This window comes from Marmota flaviventris, chromosome 8 (assembly GCF_047511675.1).
Source record: "Marmota flaviventris isolate mMarFla1 chromosome 8, mMarFla1.hap1, whole genome shotgun sequence".
Lineage (NCBI taxonomy): Eukaryota > Metazoa > Chordata > Mammalia > Rodentia > Sciuridae > Marmota > Marmota flaviventris.
Genome location: NC_092505.1, coordinates 34,878,879 through 34,894,881, shown reverse-complemented (window position 1 = coordinate 34,894,881; position 16,003 = coordinate 34,878,879).

Below are 16,003 nucleotides of genomic sequence, written 5' to 3'. Positions count from 1 at the left end.
TCACACTATTCTCTCTCCCTGTGTGTATAAATATATATAAATTATAATATATGTATGGCTTACACATGTCAACAGAAAACAGTTTGCCTCTTGGTTTATATATATTTACATATATATATATATATATATATATATATATATATATACAGAAAATTTTATATATAATACAGTAATTTTTATATATAATGCAGTAAATTTTATAACTTTCTAGATAATCATTTTATTATTTTGGGGTGGGGTATTAGGAATTGAACTCAGGGGTACTCAACTACTGAGCCACATCCCCAGCCCTATTTTGTGTTTTATTTATAGACAAGGTCTCACTGAGTTGCTTAGTGCCTTGTAGTTGGTGAGGCTGGTTTTGAACTCACAATCCTTTTAAAAAGTTCAGAAGATAACATAATCAGGCCTCAGCCTCCTGAGCTGCTGGGATTACAGGTGTGCCCCACCACGCCTGGCTCATTTTAGTAATTATGTTCAACAGCTTCTTACTTGATCTTGAGATGAAATATCACTTATTTAATCTATAAATGTAGTATTAAATAAGATAATATATAAAATTTTAAAAAGGTAAACTATGTTGGCATTATTATTATCTCAGTTTACCAAATGACAAGGCTAGGACTAAAAGAAGTATATTCTCATAGTATATAGTTGATAAGTAGCAGAGCTGTATATTTTACCCTGGTTTCTAAAAATCCAGTGATTAATTTCTTGAAGCCATGTTGTATTGATTCTTCATATATTTAACTTCATATATTTAACTTTCACCTACTCAATTAACTATTCCTTGTTAATCATTCTATATGCATGTATCTATATTAATTTTCTTATGATTTTCTAATCTACAAATAATTATTTTTCTTCACCTTTTCAAATATTTGTACCAGTTATTTTGTTCTTTAAATATTATTGACTGGAATTTTCAGAATAAGGTAAAAACAATGATGGAAGCAGGCAACCTCTTTTGAATTCTCAGTTTAATAGAAATTCTTTTTACTTTCTCTATGCAACTATATTAATGACAGTTGAATGTGTTGCTACTATATTCATTGTGCTTCTCAGGAATAATATTTGAATTTTCTCAAAAGTCTTTGCTGCATATATTGAATATTTAGATATTTAATATATTTTCCAAATTTGCAATATCATTGCATCTTGTAATATTTCCTGTGTGATTAAGAACTTTATTCCCTATGTGGTTAAGGATTTTATTTTGCTATTAGATTATTTCATTTTAATTATGATTTTTCCATGTTGGAATATTTGAATAAATTTTTGTTGTATAATTACATATTATCCATTAGTTTCATATTCTATCTCTATGAATTCTCAGTCACAACATAATAGGAACTTTACAATTATAAGGAGATTTTCATCTTTATCATTTGAAACAATGTAAATGGTATATGGATCATCTTTATATTTATCATTTTAATAATTATATTTTATACTTATTATCGATCTTAATTGGGGTCCCTTATGATTTATTAAATTGAGGTTTGAAAGCTGTTTCAAGATTTCTTAGCTGTTTCACTTATTATAATCTTCTATAACTATTTTTTCTTCCTTAATAATTTTTTTTATTAAGTTGTTTGCTATATTCAATCTTTAATGGAATTTCTAGTTATTTTCATTTTAAATCACTTATGTTCAGTAACAAATTTTTTAAGTTCATAAATCTTCCTTAGTATGTATTTGGATCATTGTTCTGCAATAATATTTATTGTTCTTGGCATTGCTATACTCGTTTACTTCAAGGGTAGGCAAATGGCTCGCCGGGAATCAAATGATGCCTACTGCCTATTTTTAAAAATAAAATTTTATTTAAATACATCCATACCTTTGTGTTTATATTCCTCTATGGTTGCTTTCCTGTTGCAGTGGCTGAGTGGAGTCACTGGAACAGACATCAAATAGCCCACAAAGCCTGAACTATTTCCTTGCTTTCCTTCATAGAAGTGTATAGAGAGGAAAATTAGACAAGCCAAATGAGGCCTCAACTGTCGACCAACTTCAATCTTGTCCTGCTAATAGGCATGGCAGAGATAATTCCACACTATTGAAAGAGTCCCTGCTTTTTTACCCATATGTCAATCTGCCATTTGAAGTATAAGGTCTTCCTGATGAGAAAAGGGGTTTAATTTCACAGGTAAAGCAACTGCCATTTGTTTACAGAATATACCCTGTAGGGGCGGGGGGCGGGGGCGGTAGAGAATGCTGAGAACCTTCAAAACGCTAAAATGTATAACAGCTACAACTGGATGCACTTGCCTAGAGTGAGCTGGGGGATACCAACATCACCCACAGAACTCCATCCCTTGTTTGTCTTTGATTGGTCACACTTAACTGGAAAATGCATATGATGAAGATCAATTGGATGAACTCTAGTGTAGTTGTTTCTGAAAGTATAACTGATATTTCTTGTCTTTATTCTTGTTGTATATATGAAACATCATTCCCTCAGCACTTTTATAGGTGTAAATAGCTTGTCTGTAGTATTAATCTTGTTATCCCCAGGGAGTACTTACTTTCTGTTTATCTGGTAATTTTAGAAACAAAGGTCATTATATGTGTACCTTCACAGTTAAATGGGGGTAGGGCTGGGGATATAGTTCAGTTGGTAGAATGCTTGCCTTGCATGCAAAAGGCCCTGGGCTCTAATCCCCAGCACCCCCCCCCCCCCACACACACACAAATTATGTACTGAATACAGTTAAATGGGGTAATAGAATCCTAATTGGATAATCTGAGTAGCAAACAAAATTTTGCATATTTATTATCTTTCAGTGGTCCTGTATGTTCATATTGACCTCAGTAAATTACCTCTACCAGTATGACAAACTTTTTCTGTGAATTATTGTTTCCTGGCTTAAGGATTCAATAGTAACCAGTAGAACTGTATGAATGCCTCTTCTTGTGATAATGGTCAGAATTTGCACTTAATCTTTCTGCAAGTAGATGCTCAGTGAGGGAGAGAGAGAAAACCTTATTTATACTCTTATGTTTTGGTTCCATGTGTTTTCCCCACTGGGTCAAATGGTGTAAAATGGCATTTTTTGAAGCTGTCTCAATAGTTTTAAAATATTCCCTATTCTTTCAGAGTGCCATGGTTAAATTGCAATGTCAGTTATGCTCCAGTGATCATATCACTGTTTTAACTGATACCTTCTATGATGATGCAGTATTAATAAGGCTAGCTGACCCTTAGGCTATGCACCGAAACTAATTTGTTTTTCATAAAATAAATTTCGGTCAAAAAAGATGTACAGAAAATCATATTGTACATGTTTATCCCTTTCTCTCATATCTTTTTGGTCAGTACTCTCCTTCTGATTTATATGTTACCTGTACCTGCATGGAAAACCATTCTGGAACTCAGTGGACTGAAAGTTTCAACCTTTATTATTATAGCTTATTATCTTATGGGTATGTTATGGCTCATTTGTTCAGGAATCTCTTTTGTGTCTGTGATTAGATGGAGGGCCAGATGACATCTGGATCAGCTAGCATGGCCTTATGTGTTTGGCAGGCATCCGGATTTTGGCTGGGTCACTGTGGTTGTCCAGCATATGACTTCCTATCCTCCTGTGGATTGATTCTAAAGTTAGAAGAACAGTGAGACCGAAAACCTGCTGCGCAGCTGTTTTCCAAGATCTGCTTACATTACATTTCTTGATATCAAATTTGCCCAAACATGTCTCACTGCCACCACAGATTAAGGGATAAAGGAATACATATCAACTCCTTGTGTATGAGAGTGGAATAATTTGTGGACTGTTGTGTGATCCATTGCAGAGATCCTCCTGTTGATCCCATGTATAGCTTCTGAGGATACCATTGTAACTACTCAAGTAATAAACCCATGGAGACTGAAGACAGGTTTGCTGATAACCCATAATATTGTCCTACTATTTGTTTTACTGGTACTACTTCCATTGCAGTTGATATATCTGGTACCCATTGATGTGCAATATAAATCTTCTCATCCTTTGCATCTATGATTATAATTCCATACATACAATTCTCTAAAATTGTCTCTTTAAGTATGGCCTTTGAATATTGCTACTTTCAAGTTCCCAGTCAGTTGATTCCAATTCCACATTCCATGGTGTTATACCTATCTCTACATTAGGGTACTTCTGTCTATAAACGATGCAAACACCACAATGAATTGTATGCCATTATGTCCATTGGGAAAATTATTCCTTAATGCTGTCATTCAGGGGAAATGCTGAATGAACTTTAAAATAATAGTAGTACATTTTTGAAAAATACTAACTTTCTAAGATGCATCTTTGACGTAGTTTTGGGAATTTTCTTCTCATAGCTGTTTAGATAAACCCTCTCTCCTCCCCATGAAATCATACTGCAACTGAAATAGAGGAGTAGGTGAAATAATAGCATCCATGAGTAATATTGTGTAAATCTTGTATCCTCTTCAGCTCAATCTTGAATAGTCCATGATTTGGGATATCAGTCTCCACAATCCTATTGGAACATTGCAGATATTTCACATGTAAACTATCCCATTGCAGATATCTCTAATACCATAGGATCTGCCAAATCATTTGATCTTGGGCTAGTTAAGAAGCTCATTTTTGCTGTAATCCCATGAAAAAATTAGTAGCCTTCAATAATCCTTGACAAATATAACTGAGAAGCTTTCCTAATTATGGAAGATTACTTTTAAAAATTAGTCTAACAAGCACAATACTTTTTTTTTTTTTTATTAGAGTAAGGTAGTGTAAGGATCAGTATGTTTTCTTCTAAAATGAAGGTATATTCTGGACCACTATTCCCCTACAAATTTTCTGGCATAGAATGATCTTGAATTTTTGTAGCATGCCTTCCATTTTCTAAAGGATAAATGCATTTTCAACTAGTCTAAAGAATTTGTGGATTTGTGTGTGGTATGATGTCATGATAGCATCAATATCATGTATGAATGTAATATTCTATAGAATTTATTGATCACATTCATCTTATCCTTTCTTACTGATTTGTATTTTTAAATAAGCATTTACCAGATCAATTCAGCATAACAGCTAAAATTTGGGTTACTACTTGATTAATTATATTATTACCACGTTCTGCCATTCACTATGATTTATTAGACTTTTTCATGTGAAAGACAGGGAATTGAACCAGCCATTTATCATTTATTCAACAAATATTTGTTGAGACTTTACTATTGTTATATTGTTGTGAACCAATATTTAAATACTACAAAGACAGTGCTTACATTCACATATATTTATGTGTGTGTTACATATACATTTTAAAAACAATTTTTAATTAGGTATAGTCAGTATTCTGATATAGTTTGGTATAAGATATATAGAAATACAAGATAGAGTAACAAATCTAGGTTAAGACATGTAAATAGGTTAGCAAAAGTCTTCTTCTGTAACAAATGTTGAAGGCAAAAACTATAAGTAGGAAATAAGTAGATGAGAGATATGAGACTGTTAGTGATATTGCAGAAAGAAGAAATAGAATATTCAATCCTTGAACATGAAGTTATAAAAAACATTGTGAGTGACCATGATGTAAAGTGCAACGTGTTCAAACCAGGATTGACATGGTAATCTTTTAAAATAAAAATGCACTGAAACTGCAGTGAAATTAATTCAGTCAACTTGTATCATATCTGAAATATAAGCGAGAAATAATAGTAGGCCTAGAGTACATTAGTGAAAGTGACATTAAATATGACAAATTAGTCTAGAACATTTGTGAAATAATTTTGACAAGTACTCGTGATAGAATAGAATGAGTAAAAAACAGAGAGGCATCAAGGTAACCCTGATTTTGATCTTTTCAATGGGTAAAGTATAATGCAATTTCCTAGAATAGGCAGGTCAGAAGAAAATAAACCATGCTATATAAATGTGGTGGAGAAGAGAGATTTGAGAGTGAACAGTCAGAGGTGACCTCCAAAATATTTGAACTGCATTCAGAAAAATAAGGATCTAAGCTATCTTCAAGAGAAAAGAAAGTTCAAGGAAAGAGATGCAGCATTCACACTGATAAGGCAGAAAAGTTCATGATGCCTGTGAAGACAATAGAATCAACGAAATAAGGTAACAGGAAGAAAAGTAGAGATTTGTTTTAGTTAATCTTAGAGAAATAGACTAGGACCACAACATCAAAGGCTTTTTTTAAAAAATGCATTGTGTGTGTGCATATGCTTTATTTGAAGAATCCAACCCTAAACTCAGAATATGAAGATGTTTCTTCACATTTTTTTCTTAAGTATAATTCTACATTACCTCTGAAACTGAATTTTATATATGTAAGGAATTATTTGGCTAAAGGGACATATTTGTTTTTCCTGTATCATTTATTTCATTGTCACATTTTGATATCTAAGGGCAATCTCTATTTTTCTATAATTATTTTTTTCTTCCATGCTATTCACTCATTGCCAAACAATTTGAAGGTATCTCCAAATATTTAGTGTACATATTTCAATAAGCATATGCTCCCAATGAAAACTTTTTTGTAGTGCTAGTATTTTAGTTTACTTTTTTTTCTATTAAAACAGTCCTTATTCAAGTATTAGAAAATACTAATATTATAAAGATTTAAAAATTAACTTCATAGGATTTTCTTTGGATTCCAGTTGCTCTAGAACCCTGAGTTAGATATAAATTTGTACCTGTTTTTAGAGATGAGAGAGATGAAGCTCAGAGAAATTACTGACTTGGAGAAAAATGTAAATATATATATATATATATATATATATATATATATATATATATATATATATAATGTAAGTATATATATATATATATATATATATATAATGTAAGTATATATATATATATATATATATATATATATATCAAGCATAATTGTCTGATATCTATTATTTATCAGAAATAGGATATATTATGCCATCTTATTTACAGAAACAGAGGCACTGGTCTTGGTGAATTATTTCAGGGGGAATAAGTAGATACCATTAAGGTCTTATAATATGAACATAAAATAAATTTATTTTGTTTTGAAAATAAATTAGAAGATAAAATTATCATATCAAAAATATTCTGTTCTTTGGTTTTTACCAAGTAAGGATGTAAAATCCAGTAGTCTTTGTATATTCAGAATATTGTACAACAATAGCCACTATTAAAGTTTAGAATGTTGTCATGATTCAAAAAAAAAAAAAAAAAGAAGCAAACAAAAATACTATACTTATTAAGAAACAGATTTAACATTTTCATTATATTCCTTAATGTTGGATTTTTTTTTTTTAATTTCCCTTGTCATTTTTCACCCTTCTGCCCATTGACTATTCAGGAATATTTTTCATATTTTTTAATATTTTAAATTTCCTTCTGTAATTGATTTCTGATTTGTTTTATCGGGGTTGGCAAATGTGCTTTGTCTGATTTCCAATCTTGTTAAAATTATTGAGACTCCTTTTGTAGTCTAATGCATGGTCTGTCCAGGAGAATATCATATGTGCACTTAACAATATGTATTCTTTTAATAAGTGGAGCATTCCATAAATATCTTTTAGGAAAAGTTGATTAAAGCATTATTTAAGTCTGTTTCCTTCTTTATCTTCTATCTAGTTGTTTTTATTAATTAACAAAAGTGAGGTATTTAAGTGACTATCAATGGTAAACTGCTTATTAACTTGATTTTGTTAGTATTTATTCATTTTTCTTTTTTATTGCTAGGTGCATAAAAGATTATTATTGCTATATTGATTGTATTGACCCTATTATAATTATATAATATTTTTCTTTTAAGTTTTGTAGTACTTTTTAAATTTAAAGCCTATTTGTTCTTTTATTCTAATAGCTAATATAGCTTTCTTTTTTTCCTATTTCTATGAAATATTCTTTCCATCTCTGGTTTTTAAATGTAAAATTAGTTTTGTGAGAAGTTATTTTGTCAATGCCTGCCTTAATATTGGATATTTGTTCAATTCACACTTGATACAATTGCTGACAAGGAACAATTGACTGGTACATATGATATGTTTTTCTTTTCCTCCACTCTTTTCCTTTCTTCCTCCCTCCCTCCCTTCCTTCCTTCCTTCCTATCTCTTGGTACTAGGTAGAACCAAGTAGCACTTTAACACTGAGTGCATCCTTAATCAGTCCTTTTATTTTTTTTTAGACAGGGTATTTATAATTAATGAAGGTCTCAATGAGTTGCTTAGTCTGGCCTCAAACTTGTGATTCTCCACCTCCACGTCTCTGCTTGCTGGGATTTCAGGCATGCAACACTTCACCTGCATCCATATGGCAGTTTCTTTGCTACATATCTTACACATTTTTATTACTCTGTTCCTTCATTTCTGCTTTCTTTTTTGTTAAATAATATTTCTTAGTTACCATTAAAGTTTCTTCTTGTTCTTCAATATATTTTAGAATGATTTTATTAGTAATTGTCCTGGGTATTACTATTAGTATGTTGATTTATATCTATTAGATTAGTGGCAATTTAGTTCCAATACTGCAAAATTTTTACTCCTATAAAGTTCCTCCCTTCACTATATTTACCTGTATGTTTTATAATTTTTTTTAATTCTTCATATTGAATTATTTGACTGCCTAGTGTTATTCATTTAAGCCTAAAGTCTTAATGATTTCCTTTAGCACCTTGCAGCCAGGTCTGTGAAAAAGAAACTCAATTGTTATTTATCTAGAATATTTTATTTTTTCTGTCATTTTTGAAGGATAGTTGTACTGGATATAGAATTTACTAACTTATAGTTTCCATGATAGTGTCAATTTTGATGTTTCCTTTTATATGGTCAACCCTATTTATTGTTCTGTTTTCAACAATTTCTCTTTGGCTTTGGATGTAAAAACAATGATTAAACTGTGTGATTTTGTGTGTGTATCCTATTTGGAGTTTCTCAATCTTTTAGAATATGTGAATTAATATTTTTCATTAATTTGGGAAGTTTAGTTTTTCTTCAAATATTATTTATTTTTCTCCTTTTATTCTTTCTGCAGTTCTATTATGTATGTGTTAGCATATTGGTGAAATTCACATTTCTTACATTTTTCTTCACTTTAATTACTTAAAGTGAATTATTTCTATTGACATCTTCAAATTCACTAACATTTTAGGGAGTGTGGGGAGCTACTGGTCAAATCTCCCATTTAGCCCCTCTAGTGAAATCTCCTTTGTTTGTATTTTCTGTTGATGTCTGTTATAAATGTTTGTTTACTCTTTGACCTAATTTGATAGTATGTATGTTTGGTCATGTTTGGCTTAAGGGTCAGCTACTTGTTGAATAGATATTTCAGCCTGAAAATGGGGTTGATTGTGTAAAAGGAAACATCAATGAGATTAGTACCACCATGGAATCTAGAAGTTAGTGAACTGTTTATTGAAGTACTTAAAGAGAACAACAAATCATTTCAGAAATTTTTCAAGGATTAAAGAATATGGGCAAGATAAGGAAGAAAACAAAACAAAACAAAAATTGCATATGTGAGTTACTTATATGGCCAACTAGGGTTCAACCAAACTGGGAATCTTCTATAAGACCTTGGAACATGTCTTGGAATTATATTGAAGGGTGAGAAGATTGGGGTCTATCTACTAATATCCACCACTCATTTTTGAGATTTTTCTCTGGTGCTTCATTTATCTGCCATCTCTGTGATGTGTGGAGTCCAGGAAGAGCTTACTCCAAATGGCTGATTACACTGTCAGAGAGAATCAGAGGAAGTTACCCATGCATAAAGGGAAGATTCTGTGAATAATTTAGAGAAAGAACAATGGGGAGTATAAACAATTAAAATAGCTTCAACAATAATATTTAAAGCTTTAATATTATAAGATTAGAAACATTCAATATTACAAATAAGAAATGATATAAAATAAAAACTTTCTCTGACAGTTTTCCCCCAGTGGCATCTAAATGGTTATCTAGATTTTTTTAATTTTTAAAAAAAATTAAAATTATAAGAGACTGTGACAACCTAATTAAAGTTCATTTGATTCTACAATAAGACTGATTCAGGAGGTTCTAATAGATAGTCAATTCTGAGGTTCACGATGTAGGAAGAGTGAATACAATTAAAATGAATTGACACTTCAGCTTAATTACACAGCACAAATGCTTCCATCAGATAACACAAAGCTTTCCAGGGATGTACATAATAATTTTAATGTTACTATTTTATAAAGAATGCTTTAAATTGCTTTAGCAAACTAAAATTGGAAGAGTCTTAATTGCAAAATTCAAAAAGCAATATTTTCTTTTATGCTCAATGTAAAAATATTTATTTTGGTCAATAAAATAAAAATATAACTAATATTTAATAAGTCAAGGAAAGAACATAATACATTTTAATGGAAGATATGTTATGTAAATTTAAGGTCAAAAAATTTGCCTTGAAGAGATAATTTATCACATACAAGCTAACATGATATTTCTAAAAGGATTTATTTATCCCTTTTATTCTTCCATTTAATTCTTTTGAGTTTTTTTTTTAAGAAGTTTATATTTTAGTAAAATAAAAAGGCATTAAATTCACCTCAGGAAAATGCCTTAATATTTCAGGAATTGCTTGGAAATAAGAAGAGTAAAAATTATTTTATGTTCTCCTGGTGGTTTTTTTTTTGTTGTTGTTGTTGTTTTGCTTTCTCTTGTCTGTCTTTAAATTCCTGATATACTCTGAAGACTGTAGAGTCCAAGAGAGAATAATGTAGCAATTTTCACTTTACTGCCTTACAAATAGCAGCTTTTATACAAAGAAAATAATCATCAAGATATTATTAAGACCACTTGCTATCCTTTGCAAATAATGTTTGTATATTTTTGTTTTTTATTATTATTTTAATGTACACATTTTATGAGATACACTGTGATTATTTAAGCATATATGCAGGGTGTATTACTCAAAGTAGTTAATATTTCTATCTCCTTAAACTTTAAAAAAATTAGATTAACACATGATAATTACACATATTTCTGGAATGCAATGTAATATTTCAATACATGTTCACAATATATCATAATAAAGTTCGATTGTTTTGTTAAGCAGGTGACACTAGTTCACAGTAACCTATTATGTATTTTATGAATAATGGGCTGTGGGATATAGCTCAGAGATAGAGTGGTTGCCTAGAATGTGTAAGGCCTGGGTTAAATATCCAGTACAAAGGGGGCGGGGGAAGGAGAGGAGAGAGAGAAAATAAAATAGAAGAGAGGAGATTTAAAATTTCCAAGAACATTATATTAATGAATCAGGTATATATTAGTTCCTGAATTTAAGTATTAAATTACCAAGACCTTTTTGTGTGTGTGTGTGTGGTGATACAGGAGACTTAATCCAGGGACACTTAATCACTGAGCCACATCTCCAGCCCTTATTATTATTATTATTTTTTATTTTGAGACAGGTTCTTGCTAAATTGCTTAGGGTCTCTCTGAATTTGTGAGATGGGTCTTTATTTTCCAATCCTCCTGCTTCACTCTCCCAAATTTCTGAGATTACAGGCATGTACTACTGCATCCAACTATTTTTAACATAAAGTTATTGACTTTATATTATGTTTTCTCCATAATTTGTGAAAAATATCCTGATATTTTTCATGCTTGCAAGCAATACTACTTGCAAGCAAATATTTCAATCTTAATGGTGAAAAAAGTGTTATATGTACATTTTTATTTTTCTTACCACATACAATTTATACACACACACACACACACACATGAATTTGACTAATATTTTATTTTTAATGTAACATTGCTTGATGTTCTGTTATTATACTTGAGGACATTCCACAGTTAATGTTCTTATTCTCCCTAAAGAAACTTGAACTATATTCCCATATAAGTAAGGAACACAGCTTGCTTCTTTCCCTATCCCTCTTCTTTATCCAGCTATGTTGCCGAGTATGTGGGTGGTTACTAATTATCTAACATCATGTTGGTTCATGGAGAGTAGAATTTGAATACAGTTGAATTCCTACCACAAAGGAATTTTACATTTTAAAAACAGAAAACACTGATTTTTAACCTATAAGAAGTGAAAAATAAGAATAGCTAGATACAATAAGAAAGGTTAATTTTACCTAGTTTCATATACAATTTGATAAAATTTTCACCATTTTGTACTTATTTCTTAAATATTTGAACTTAGTGATAATTATTTTTTCCCAGCCCATAGTCACAATTCAAAAGCAGCAATCCAGATAAAGTAATGGATTTTGAATTAATTAACATGAAACTAATTTATACATGAAGTTATGAATATATTATTAGCATAAATTAATTGACATCAAATGAGACATTACACACTTATGTTTCTTTTCCTTTTTGCTCTTTTCTTCTGAGAAAGCTATCTATAAATCAAACAATTGCATAACTTTTATTTCATGTGTAATGGATGAATTCCTAAAAATTTCTGCTATTGGAAGAATACTAATTGTATTGTCAATCCATTTTTTAAATGTATTTCTTTTTTTTTTTTTCCAGTACTGGGGATTGAGCCCAAGAGTGCTTAATCACTGAGCCACATTTCCAGCCCTTTTATTTATTTATTTTGAGACAGGGTTTTGCTCAGTTGCTTAGGGTCTTGATAAATTACTGAGACTGTTCCAAAACTTGCAATTCTCCTGCCTCAGTCTCCAGAGCCACTGGGAATTTCTTAAATTTCATATACTTTCAAAAATGACAATTAGATGGAACATGTTCTTTTGTGATTTGTAATACTTTAAATTATCAAAATCTTCAATATTACAAAATAATGGTTTTAAGGAGTAGATCTCTAAGTTCATGAAAAGATACCAGAAAATCTCTATGTAAGAAAAATAAAGTTCATGTTTACAATGAATCTATAGCATTAATTCCATTCTGTGCCAAAAATAAAGTTTCAAGGAACCTATTCCTTTCCTTGTTCGGCTTTATCTATCTTCCATGTCCTAATTCTCCCTCATACATTACACCCCACTTGAAATAAAGTACGACATCACAAAATCTATTCACTTTGATCATGCTTTTTACATTTTTACGACTCTTGGAGATATTACAGAAAATTCATTCATAACGTCTTACAAATCTTGATGAGAGTGATAAAATTATGTCATCCTTAATAGTTTAAGTTTCTGTGTTTTATAAGAAAAATATTAAAGACCATAAAATCAAATTACTTAAAATATTAACCACGAGAAAGCAAATGTGGTAAACGTACAAAATTTCTATATAGAATATAAATTATAGAATAGTTAAATATAGAAAAGTAAAGTTAAATATTTGTTCTGTCTACCTTATCCAGATGAAAGTTTTCTCTTCATGTAGGAAGTTTAAAATGGGATCCCCAGGAATTTCACAATTTAGGGTATCTTGATAGAATGTTTAGAAGAAAATAAATAAACGTATATACACTTTTTATTTATTTATGTATTTATTTATTTTTTATTAGTTGTTCAAAACATTACAAAGCTCTTGATATGTCATATTTCATACATTTGATTCAAGTGGGTTATGAACTCCCATTTTTACCCCGTATACAGATTGCAGAATCACATCAGTTACACATCCACGTTTTGAAATGGATGGCATTAGAGCAGATTATGCTAAGTGAAGCTAGCCAATCCCTAAAAAACAAATGCCAAATGTCTTCTTTGATATAAGGAGAGCAACTAAAAACAGAGCAGGGAGGAAGAGCATAAACGTATATACACTTAATACAACACAATCATGCTTTTAAAGCATCATCATGACAAATAATCTAAATGTCTCTTAGGAAACAATATTTTGAAGAGAAGAAATGTCAGATTTACCATATATGAATGTAAGGTGAAAATTTTTCTAGTATAATCTTGTCTCAAATATTCATAGAACATTCTGATACTGCAATATTACTTGTTGTTTGCATGAAATTTATTTTTTTCTAGAATTCCTACTGAAAAGGTGAGTCAATAGTTTACATTTGAGGAAATGAGTTAAAATAAATGAACTGTGGCCAGAGATTGGAAAGATACATTTTTCATAATGAAAGTAAAACATAATTTTTACCATAGAAATTATTCAGAGTATAGAGCAAAGTGTAGGTTTAGGGGAGCATGAAATTATGGTGGCAGAGACAAATCGAGTACAGATTCTATAAGTAAGCCATGCAAAGAAATCTAAATATTTTGTTTAAAGTGTTAGGATAAGAAATCAGGGGAGATCTGACACTTCCATGAGGAAAAGGTGCGCAGAGATCTGGGTGGAATGGTTGAAGGAGGTTGCTAAGGATGCTCTTCATGTCTCTGCTCTTTCATTTCAGTCTGGTTTTACAACTTTTGTAATGATGAATGGTGCATACTGTATGCAACAGTGTTATAATCAATCAATATACTTATTTATTATTATTATTACTATTATTAGGTACCAGGTATTGAATTCAGGAGCTCTTAACTACTGAGCCACATTCCCAATCTTTTTTTTTTTTTTTTTTTTTTTTTTTGTATTTTGAGGCAGTGTTTCCCTAAGTTACATAGGACCTCTCTAAGTTGCTGACCTGGCTTTGAACTTGATATCCTCCTGCCTCAGCAGCAGGAGTCGCTGGGATTACAGGCATGCAACACCATGTACAGCAATTTACTGATTTATTAATCACAAAATAATAAAAATCTCTAGTTTCCTAAAAAGAAAAAGAAAAAAAAAATGAAAGGAGAAACATACTAGAATTAAAAAAAAAATATCTTTCTGGCCACAATGAGGACAAAGGAATTAAGCAGGTGAAATTGGAAATGGGGTATTCACTTAGGAGCCTGGATTATAGAAAATAAAATGTGTGCAAATATGTAATGGTTTTAAAGATGAATGGAAAGGTGGGAACTGTCTTTTGTTTATTATAGAAATATAAAAAATCTGGACTTACTTGCTAGTGAGATTTAGAGTGGTAAAAGTGAGGGAAACTTGGACTTTTGTCATTTAGGCAACAGAAATCATGACATCATCTGCTGAACTTGGTGCACAGTGAGAACATTGCCAAGGGAGAAGTGGTGACTACAGTCTTGGACATGTTGAATTTGTACAGGTAACACAATATTCAAAAGAAAGAATTGTGAAGTAAGGAGCTGGATATATTGCACAGTAATTTAATAAGATAATAATTGTTCTCTATAAATACTGTGAAATTATTGTCATAAAATTGTCTCTTCAATCATGGGAGAAGGTGTGGTGATTTGGTTATCAATCCTGTACCAGAATTAATTTACAAAACTTCTTTATATCTAATAGAAGAATCAAAGTACCGTGTGTTTAAGGAAATTATCCATAGATAGTATCTTAATACTCTTTTAAAGAACTTCACTAGGTCTATGTTAGGAATCCCAGTTTGAAGATGAAAAAACTCAAATTACGTAGGCAATTTGTTTACTATCGTACAATGAGTAAGAAAGAAAGGGACAGTTTTTTAACATAAGTCAATAAAACTTCAATTCCAAAATTAATGATGTTAATCTCTATTGACACAGCAACATGTATTAGCAAAGTAATATTTTAAAAAATGAAAATAAATTTTAATGTAGTATTTGAGCTTAAAAAATGAAATAAAATACAAATTACAATTTTTAAGGTAATATTTATATGCTATATGTACAAAGTGAGGAATTAGATATTTGGTAAAGTCAGTAAAGCAATAAGGATTCATATTTTCCGAGTAATGACATTTTAGATTGAAAGACTATAACATTACCCAAAATATAAGAATGATGCTAATAAAAATTAAGTTTAGAAGAAATAATCATAATATAAAGTTATTTTAATAGCTAAGCCAATAGAAAAATATTGATTTATCAATTTTATTTTTATCATTGCCAACAATGTAGTTGAAATGTAGAATTTATGATTAAGATGAAAATGTTTTCTGATTTGTAGATTGCCCTACTAACACCTGCTTTTTTGGTGTAGTTATTAATTACACCCACTTTCTCTCCTAAGTATGCCTTATTGGTACATAAATCATATGGTTTCTTCACATGTGAGCTATCCTAATGACATGCCAGAGTTAGAACTAAGGGA